The following is an 11,049-nucleotide window of genomic DNA, read 5'->3' on the forward strand; positions in this document are numbered from 1 at the left end:
AATTGCTTTTGCATCTTTGTTGAAATCAGTTGACCATAAATAGAAGGGTTTATTTCTAGCTTCTCAGTTCTGTTCCATTGATCTTAATATACTTGTCCATGAACCAATACCACACTGACTGTAAGGTATTGATTTCTTCATCTTTTTTTTTTTTTTAAAGATTTTATTTATTTGACAGAGAGAGACACAGCGAGAGAGGGAACACAAGCAGGGGGAGTGGGAGAGGGAGAAGCAGGCTTCCCGCTGAGCAGGGAGCCCGATGCCGGGCTCCATCCCAGGACCCCGGGATCATGACCTGAGCCAAAGGCAGTCCATTAACGACTGAGCCACCCAGGCACCCCCTTCTGGGGTTTTAATAGATATGTTGAATTTATAGATGAATTTGAGGAGAATAGCCATCCTGACAATATAAAGTCTTCTAATCCATGAATATAGAAGTTTGTCATTTGTGTAGATCTTCCTTGATTTCTCTCAGCAATGTTTTGTCATTTTCAGTGTATAATCTTGTACTTCTTTTGTTAAAATATTCCTACATATTTTTATTTTTTTTTATTCTATTGTTGATGGAATTGCTTTCTTTATTTTTAGATTTTTTGGTGTTATTTAGAAATTGTTTTTTTATATTGACCTTATGTCCTGCAACCTTGCTAAACCCATTTATTAGTTTTATCTTTAAAAAATGTATATTCTTTGGGATTTTATATATATATATATATGTTATATAATTTGTTATTAAAGGTAGTTTACTTTTTCCTTTCCAATCTGGATGCCTTTAACTTTTTCCTGCTTATTGCAATAGCTAGAACCTCCAATACAGTGTTGTGTACAAGTGGCAAAAATGAATATCCTTGCTTTGTTCTCAGTGTTAGGGAAGAAGACATTCAGTCCTTTACCATTAAATATGTTAAGTTGTGGATTTTTTTTACAAAGATTTCATTTATTTATTTGTTTGTTTATTAGAGAGAGCATGACGAGGAGGTGCAGAGGGAGAGGGAGAAGCAGGCTTCCCGCTGAACAGGGAGCCTGACACAGGGCTCACTCCCAGGACCCTGAGATCATGACCTGAGCTGAGGTCATATGCTTAGCCGACTGAGCCACTCAGATGCCCCAAAGCTGTGGATCTTTCATGAGTAACTTTTTTCTTTTTTTTTTAAAGATTTTATTTACTTATTTGACAGAGTGTGAGAGACCACAAGCAGGGGGAGCGGCAGGCAGAAGGAGAAGCAGGCTTCCCACTGAGCAGGGAGCCTGATGCGGGGCTCGATCTCAGGACCCCGGGATCATGACCTGAGCTGAAGGCAGATGCTTAACTGACTGAGCCACCCAGGCGCCCCTTTCAGTGACTTTTTTCAAGCGGAAGAAGTTTTATTCTATTCTTAATTTGTTGAAAGTTTTTGTCATGAATGGGTATTAGATTCCATCAGATGATTTTCCAGCATCTATCGCAATGATCATGTGGTTTTTGTCCTTTAACCTGCTAATATGGCATGTAACGCTGATTTTCAAGATGTTGATCCAACATTGCATTCCTGGGGTAAATCCCACTCAGGCATGGTTTTATAATCCTTCTATGCTGTTGGATGTGGCTTGCTAATATTTTGTGAAGTATTTTTGTGTCTGTGTTCACTAGAGATGTTTTCTGCAGTTTTCTTTTCTCATGTCTTTGGCTGGTAATACTGCCCTCATAGGAGTGAAGTGTTTCTTACTCCTCTGTTTCTGAAAGAGTTTGTGAAGGATTGGTATTATTTCTAAAATATTTGATAGAACTGGGGCGCCTGGGTGGCTCAGTCAGCTAAGCATCCGACTCTTGGTTTCGGCTCAGGTCATGATCTCAGGGTCATGAGATTGAGCCCCATGTCAGGCTCCATGCTCTACTCAGACTCTGCTTGAGATTCTTTCTTCCTCTCCTTTTGTTCCTCCTACTTGTGCTCTCTCTCTCTCTGAAATAAATAACATCTTAAAAATATATATTTGGGGGTGCCTGGGTCGCTCAGTCGTTGAGCGTCTGCCTTCGGCTCAGGTCATGATCCCGGGGTCCTAGGATCGAGCCCCGCATCGGGCTCCCTGCTCAGCCAGGAAGCCTGCTTCTCCCTCTCCCACTCCCCCTGCTTGTGTTCCCTCTCTCGCTGTGTCTCTCTGTCAAATAAATAAAATCTTAATATATATATATATATATTTGATAGAACTCACCAGTGAAGCCATCTGGGCCTTTTATTTGAGGGAGGACTTTAATTTTTTTTTTTTTTTTTATTTAACAGAGATAGAGAGCACAAGTAGGCAGAGCGGCAGACAGAGGGAGAGGGAGAAGCAGGCTCTCCGCCGAGCAGGGAGCCCGATGCGGGGCTCGGTCCCAGTACCCTGGGATCATGACCTGAGCCAAAGGCAGCCGCTTAACCAACTGAGCCACCCAGGCACCCCAGGACTTCAAATTTTTAAGTCAACTTCTTCACTTGCCTGGGGATCCCCTGAGGTGGGCACCTGCTTCTCTTAGGGGGTTGGATCCTTGTGGTTAGGGAAATTCTTGACCCTTCAGCAGGGATTGAGACCCTCTCTCCCTTCTCTGTGGATGCTTCCATCTCTTTGTTTCAAAGATCATCTCTGTTCTCCACTCTTGTACTGCCCACCTCTGCCTCTTTCTAACTTCCAAATGTGAGAGGCCTCAGAGCTCTGTCCTGGGCTCTGATTCCATCCCATACATTCTCCCTCTCTGATAGTGCCCTTACCCATGTGTGAGGAAGGCATCTGGAGTCCCATCTCTGGACTGGCACAGAATCGTATATTCACTTGGCTGTGTCCCAGTATGACCATGTCCACTTTGGAGCCTCAACCAGTCACCCTCTAGTTTTCCCCCTCCTCATAGTACATCTCTCGTCTTCCCAGTTGCTCACTCAGGATCCTAGTGGTAGGTTTTGGACTGGGGAAGGGATGAGAGTCATTCATCTTTTTCTTCTCCATCAGCCAAGCTGTGACCTAGTTCTCTTGACTCTCCCTCCAGCCCAGGTCTGTCCTACACCTCCACAGCAGGCCACACCATCAGCACGTCCCTTAGAACCTGGATCGCTATAATAGCTTCCTGACCGGTCTCCCTGCTTCCACCTTGAGCTCTCCGTAGTCTGCAGGCAGCACGGCAGCCAGAGTGAAATTGTAAAGCTGTAAATCACATCTTGTCACTACTCTGCTCAGACCCCTCCAGGGGTTCCCCAGGGCCTCAGGCCCTGCTCTGTTGACATGGTTTAGGGAGCAGTTCAGACACTGCTCCTCTAACAGGTAAGATGTGTGGACCCTGGAGATGGAGGGTTGAGGACACTTAGCTCCTCCATCCCGAGCCGAGCTCTCCTCGGTTCTTTATGGAGTATTTGTCCAACAAGTCTTGTTGGGATCCTCCCAGAGAGACAGCAGGGATAGCCCCATTTTATAGATGAGCAAACTAAAGGCGAGAGAGGGGAGGAGATCTCCCCAAGATCACTCAGTAATAAGTGGCAAACAAAAAAGTCAACAGGTAGACAGATAACAAATTGTGACCCATCCATACTTGGCAATAAAAGGAATGAACTGTCGGTACAATGAATGAATCTTAACATCATACTGCTTAGTGAGAAAAGCCAGACTGAAAAGAATGTATGCTGTGTGATTCTATCTTAGTCCATTCGGGCTGCTATCACAAAATGCAGTAGATTGGGTGTTATAAACAACGTAAATTTACTTTGCATGGTTGTAGAGGCTGGGAAGTCCAAAATCAAGGAACTGGCAGATTCAGTGTCGAGTCAGGTCCTGCTTCCTGGTCCACAGACAGCTAACTATGCTGTGTGTGTCCTCACGTGGTGGGAGTGGCGGGGGGAGCTCTCCATCTCTTTTATAAAGGCACTGATTCCATTCATGAGGACTCCACCCTCATGACCTAATCACCTCCCATACCATCAGTGTAGGGGTTAGGATTGCAACGTACAGATTTTGAGGGGACACAAACACCCCATAAAAGAGAAGCTTCCATTTATATAAAACTCTGGAAATTGCAAACTAATCTATAGCAACAGAAAGCAGTGCTTGCCTGAGAACAGCAGAATTGCGGAGGAGGAAGTTAGGGAAGAGGCAGAGATTATAAAGGGGTGTGAGGAAGCTTTGCGGGATGGTGGATGTGTGTACTATTTTGATTTTGGTGATGGTTTCAGGGGTGTATACTATGTCAAATGTATCTAAATGTACACTTTGAATGCATACGTGCAAGTTATGGTATGTCAGTTATAGCTCAATAAAGCTGTTTTTTGGGGTTTTTTTTTTTTTTTTTTAAGATTTATCTTAGAGAGAGTGTGAGTGGAAGGAGGGGCAGAGGGAAAGAATCTTCAAGCAGACTCCCTGCCCAGTGGAGCCTGATTCGGGATGGGGCTGGATCTCACAACCCTGGTCCGAAACCAAGAGTCAGATGCTTAACCGACTGAGCGACGCAGGAACCCGTTTTGTTTTTTTTTAAAGCAACAGAAGACTGATTCTCAACAACAACAACAAAAAACACTGATTCTCACTGCAGCTTCTGAGTCCCCTAAGGTCTGTCTCCTCTGGGGCTCCGAGGCCTGGGGTGGAGTTCAGGCCAGGATGGTAAGGGGACCTGTGGGCTCTCAGGGCATTGTGGTCCCTATCACATGGGGACAAGCCCAGCTCAGGAGCTCCCGGGCTGGGGCCAGCTGTGTCCTCCCATGTAGGTAACTTTGGGGTCCTGCTTTTGCCATTTGACACAAAAACTTTCCTCGATGTTACGTAGTCCTCAAGATTACCGCTGTTTTGAAATGTTCGATTCCTATATGCCTATGCTCACCTCATACCTCTCCCTTCCTATTTCACACGAAGAAGTGTGCCTCAGAGTTAGGCTTTGCTCCAGTGACGCTCCCACTTTTTTCCTTTTCTGCTTGACTCCCCCTCATTCTCCTACCACTTACATCAGCCACTCCCCCAACAAAGACCCCTGCTAACACTCGTGGATTTTCTTCTCTATTTTTCTCCATATTCATAGAAACCATCTGTGCACATCTATATGTCCGTATTTGGGAGTTTTTGTCTGTTTTACAGAAAATGGACTCTGCTATACAAAATTTTTGAGACTTCTTTTCCCCACACCTTCTGCCAAAGCTCTAATCTACCCCATGTACTCGTCCCACTATTTATTCAGTCATTCCCCTTGCCTTTCCTGGTGTCCTCTTCATTCCCACATTTTGGCCACTTGGTTTTCTTGAAAGATGTTGTATTTTTTACACCCGCATCTTTAATCCAGCTGTAATTATTAATAAATGTTCCATGTTTTTCTCCAGTTAGGCTAGCCTCGCTTGAAAGCTGTCCTTTTCTAGGGCACCTGGGTGGCTCAGTCAGTGAGGCATCTACCTCAGGTCATGGTCCCAGGGTCCTGGGATCGAGCCCCGTGTCAGGCTCCCTGCTCAGCAGAGAGTCTGCTTCTCCCTCTTCCTCTCACTTGTTCTCTCTCAAATAAATAAAATCTTTAAAAAAAAAAGAAAAAAGAAAGAAAGAAAACTATCCTTTTCCCACCAAAGTACACTGCCGTCATTGTCACAGCCTTTCTCATACAGACAGCAACCTGCTTCCGGGTTCCCTCCCAGCCTTCGTCCCCCTTCCTGGACCATAGTCACTTTGTCCCAACTCATTGTCCCTTTTCACAATTTTCTTAGCTATTCCTGGACATTGATTCTCACAAGTGAATTTTAAGATTACTTTATTCCCTTCAAAAACACACAAATCCTGTTAGGATCCTAATGGATTCTAACATATTAAGTTTATGTATTTTGAGAAAACAGACTTATTCATGATATTGAATCTTTCAATTTGTTCAGGATCTATTTTTAATTAACAAGCACTAAATTTTAGTTACGGAGATAAAGAAGGAAACAAACTGATCAGACACTCCTGCTTTTGGAGCTTAAATTAGAAGGCTTCTCTTTTCATTTTTTTCAGATCTTATATCGTGTCTTTTAATAAGATTGGGCTCTAATTTGGTTGAATTTAACCTGCAAAAATCTAGAGGAAGCCCAACTGGGCGTTTTAGGATCGGAAAGGATTTGGCTTCGTGTCTGCTAGTGTAACAGCCTGGGTGAAGGACGCTGGATTTCAGATCCCAGGGAAGGCAGAACAACAGACACTATTACCAACATTACTGTTATTATTCGTTGCCAATAGTCTATGGAGAATTGCTGCATAAATGATTTTTTAATACTATCTTTAGGTTTAGTATGAAGTGTATTCTGAGACTGATAAAATGAATTGAGGAGCTTTCCATATTTTCCCCTTGATTTTGAATTAAGTAACTATGAAATCTAGATAGATGTGATTTTGTGTATATTTTACATAAACTACAGATCTTCCTTGACTTACGATGGGGTCATGTCCTGAGAAGCCCATCATAAGCAGAAAATACTGTAAGTCAGAAATGCATTTCATACACCACCTAACCTACTGAGCATCACAGCCTAGCCTGGCCTTGCCTAGACATGCTCAGAACACTTACAATAGCCTACAGTTAGGCAAAATCATCGAACACCAAGTGTATTTTATAACAAAGCATTAAACAGCTCATGTAATTTATTGAATGCTGTACTGAAAGTGAAAAGCAGCCTGGTTCTTTGGGTGCAGAATGGTTGTAAGTGTATGAGTTGTTCACCCCCGTGATCACGCGGCTGCTACCACCGCCCCACATCAGGAGAGAGGATCGCACTGCATGTCGCTAGCCCAGGGGAAAAATCCAAATTCAAAATCCGAAGTACGGTTTCTACCGACACATATCGCTTTTGCACCATCGTCGAGGAAAATCGTAAGTCGAGCCATCATTGAGTCAGGGAACATCTGTATTAACAAAGTTTAAATAACTTTGGAATGATATCCTTTAAAGTCTTGCTACTCTAAGTGTGGTCCACTGGACCAGCAGCATCAGCATCACCTAAAAGCTATGTGCAAAAGCAGATTCCTGGGGCTCACCCAGGCCCACCGGACTGGAATCTGTATTTTAAGGGGACTCCTCTGGGGACTCTTGTGGGCATTGAGCAGCCCCCCTCTCCAACCTAGGTAAATCTCAGCTGTGGGCCATCTGGTCCTGGAACTCTAAATCACCTTTCCAGGCTCTAGGGAGAAAATTGGCCTTTTCACATTTTGCCTCGTCTAGTCCCAGATCAATGTTGATCATTCATATTTAGCTAGGAAATCATTCACTTCCTCCAGCTTTTCATTCTCTGCGGTAGAGTTGCAAGTAGTCATAAACTTTTTTTTTTCCGCCAAGGAGTCGTAAACTCTTAAATTCCATCACTCCGGTGTCTGGACGTCTGTGGTCCGTTTTCCCAGGCCTTGTGTGATATGCTGTTTACCACCACAGATGGGCCTGGAGCTTCCTGGGAGAAGTTGCTCAGCCCAGTCCGATAGAGTCCAGGGCCCAAGGAGGCTGGGCCTGGTGTCCTCCAGAAGACCTGGATGAGGCCTGGGAGTACTCCCTTTCGGGGCGGGGCTCAGGCAAGGAAGTGGTGTAAGGGTGTGAATGAGGTGCTGGTGCATTCTGTGGGACGCAAGGTTTGAAGTGGCCTCCAGCTGAACATCATTTCCCCACCGTGGGGAGAGGGGCTGAGTGAGGGTCTAATTTATCCCACTCAGCCCAAACCTACCCATTTCCCAACCCCACCCAAGGCTCACTCCCTGCAGCATCCCTCCCCTCCTCTCCTCCCTCCAGTGGGTGCTACCCAGGATTTAGGTGGCAAGGGGGATGGAGTGTGGGCTGCCAGTAGGTCAACCAATTTCCTTGAGACTTTGTTTGCTCACTCAAAGTTGTAGAGGGTATGGGCAGCTTGCAAGGCAGTTCAGAGAAAACCGTATGAGAAGTGGCATTCATAAACGATGGGCAGTTTTATCATTAATGAAGAGGAGTCCTTGGCCTCCCCATTTCCCCAAGGGGCTGTACCCCATAGCCCCTCAGATGGGAGAGTTTCCCTTGGATATTTCTGTAGCAAAGACTCCTGAAGAAGCAGGCTAGTGAGAAGGAATAAGCGTACGTCCAGTCAGCAAGCATTTACAAGCATTTATCGCGGTGTCCCAGGCACTGTTCTCAAGGCTGGGTGCATCCGTGACCAAGGCCAGCGGTTTGCTGGTGGGCCAGGTGAGGGTTGAGAGAGACAGCGGGGAGCCAAGGATGACCCTTGGGTTTCTAGATGGATGAAGTTGCCATTAGCTGGACTGGCGTGGGCTGTAGGAAGGGCAGGTTTGGAGGGAAGATACTGAGTGTGTGATACCCTTTGGACATCCATGGGAAGGTGTCCAGGAGGCAGTCTGCTACACAAGTCTGGGGTTCAGGGAGAGAGAGAGAGGAGGAGGAGGCATAAAGGTAGTATAAAGGAAGTAAAGGCAGTTGAGGCTGGGGCAGGTTACTCTGCCTTCCTGAGCCTCCAGGGCAGCCCTCAGATGGCCTCCCTCTGCCCTCATCCCCTGATTCTCTCCACCATCCCTGCCATGACCTCCAGGAGTCTGGGTTCCTATGATGCACAGTGGAATGGCCCCCAGGGCTGCCTCACTGGTCTCCTCCCCTCGAGACCAGCCTGTCTCTAACACTTTATTCATTCATTCATTCACTGAATCATTTATTTCAGAAACATTTGATGGAGCCTCTCTCCTGTGGTTCTCACCAGGGGGTGAACTGATCCCCTGGGAGGAGCCTGGAAATGTGAAGGGACATTTAGTTGCCACAGTGACTGGGCAGGGAGCAGGGGTGCTCGGGGTCCTGCACAAAAGGAATTGCCCTCCTGGGATTCCAGGGGCACCTTGTTAGAAACCCATTCCACAGCCACCCGCAACTGGCTCCGGAGGGCCCAGCTGTGAGTAGACACAGTGTGATCTGGCTGGAGGCACAGCAGGTAAGGCCAGCATGGTGTGAGGATCCTGAATGCACAGATGAGGGAAGGATGCTTCTGGCTGGGGAAGAGCAGGGAGGCTTCCTAGAGGAGGTGACTTTGGAGCTGTGTCTTAAAGGATGAGTAGGATTTACAGACAGGATGGGACAGGAATTCCAGGCAGAGAAAGTAGGTGTGCAAAGGCAGAGGAGTGTGGACTCAGACTGTGCAGAAAAGGAGGTGGTGGTCCCCTGGCAGCCCAGAGGGCCCGGCTAGGCCTGGACTGTGAGACTCATTTCTGCTCTGGCTGTTCCACTCACTTGGCAGGAGGCCCCACCTGTGGCTTCTGTGTTCCCAAATGTAGGACAAGAAGGAGGGTCAGTTTCCAAGGAGTCTCTGGGGCCCAGAGCTCAGGGCCAGAGCAGAGGCATTGTCCTGAGAAACAGGAGGCCAGGACCACCAGTCTCTCCTCCTCTCACCACCTCCCAGCCCTTGAGCAGTCATCTTCCTACCCTCCTGACAATTCACCTTGAGAAGAGCTTGACGGGCCCATTTTCCAGATGAGGACACTGAGGCCCCTTGTGCTGAAGTCAAGGGCCCCAGTGGTGGCCTCTCAGTGGTCTGATAGTGACCTGGCAGAGAGCCATCAGCAATGGGCGTGGGGAGGAGATGGAGGGTGGAGGGGAGGCGGAGAGATGGGAAGGGTGGAGCAGGGGGTGGAGGGCATGGGGAAGGGTGGAGGGCATGGGGGAGAGTGGGAGGGTGGGGCCCATCTCTGGTCTCGCGGCGGAGGCGCGGAAAGCCGGAAGGCCAAGGGGGCAGGCTGGTCCCTGCTGCGGGGGGCAAGCCCAGGGGAGGGAGCCCCGCGGGATCGCGCCTGCTGCCCGGACTGCTGGGGCCCTAGCCTCACGCTCCTCAAAGCAGGGATGCAGCCGGAGGCTGACCCCGGAGCCGGGCGGGACGGCGAGCGCCGGGAAGCGCGGGAGAGGACTAGAAGCGCGCCCACTAAATAAAGGCCGTTCAGTAAGTGATGGAATGGGAACAGGCCTCCATAAATGAGCATGCCGGAGGAGGCCATATCTGTGGAAAATAGAAGTGTGCACAGAGAAAAGATACAGAGGACCATACACTAACGCTTAATGTCTGTCCCTGCGCGAGGGGGTTTCAGGACATTTTCTATTTTATTTTGCTTCTTCACATTTTGTTAATTTTCTGTAATAAAATGTTATTTTCCTAATATTATAAAAGCGGTTATCTCTAGGTGGATCATGGTCCCGCTTTGTTCCTTCTTTTTTTTTTTTATATTCAGTAATTTTTTAAAGCATGCGTAGCTTTTTTTCCTTTTTAAGATGTATTTATTTGTTTGACAGAAAGAGCACATAGGAGGAGCGGGAGAGGGGGAAGCAGGCTCCCTGCTGAGCAGGGAGCTGGACACAGGCTCCATATGGGGCCGGATCCCAGGACCCCGGGATCATGACCTGAGCCAAAGGCAGACGCTTAACCCACTGAGCCACCCAGGCGCCCCCCACCAAAACTTCTTAAGGGGGCCTCTTAAGTGACTTCCCCAGAGATTTAAGATGCAGGCTTTTAGAAACTAGCTGAAGGATACCACTTCATAGCTGTATCCAGCCTTGAGGGGTCACTTCCTGTCTTTGCCCCTCAATCTCCATTTCTGTGAAGAATAAGAAGAATAACTGCCTTGCATGTTCAGCTGCCAGGAGAAGGGCAATAGGGCAGGAAAGGGACACTGGAATCCCCCCGTGAGGCGCCAGGGAGACCAGTCCAGTTCCTGTCTGTCCTTTGAAACAGCTCTGCATATTCCCTTATGCCCAGGGCCTGAGCAGAGGCTGAATTCCTAGACCCACATTTCATCCTAGGGCAAACCCCCAATTTACCAGGTAGCCAGCTGTCAGGCCTTGAGATTGCAATCTCTGTCTTAACCTCACCATGGAAGAACCGTTATCATAAAAACAGCAGTAGCTAACGTTAACCAAGCACTTTGTGCCCCTGCCAGGCATTCTCTCCCGCCTGCTGCCCTCCCCGGCTGCTCGGCTGCTCCTTATAAGGCAGATGGTACCGGCTTCCCCAGCCCGGGGGGGGTGGGGGGGGTCCGAGAACACTCACCACACTAGGTGCTGGGATGGCTTCCAGAAGGCTGAAGAGGGGCTGTCCTCATTGCCCCTTATTG

This window comes from Leptonychotes weddellii, chromosome 1 (assembly GCF_054177405.1).
Source record: "Leptonychotes weddellii isolate Sample4059 chromosome 1, ASM5417740v2, whole genome shotgun sequence".
In the NCBI taxonomy this organism is placed as follows: domain Eukaryota; kingdom Metazoa; phylum Chordata; class Mammalia; order Carnivora; family Phocidae; genus Leptonychotes; species Leptonychotes weddellii.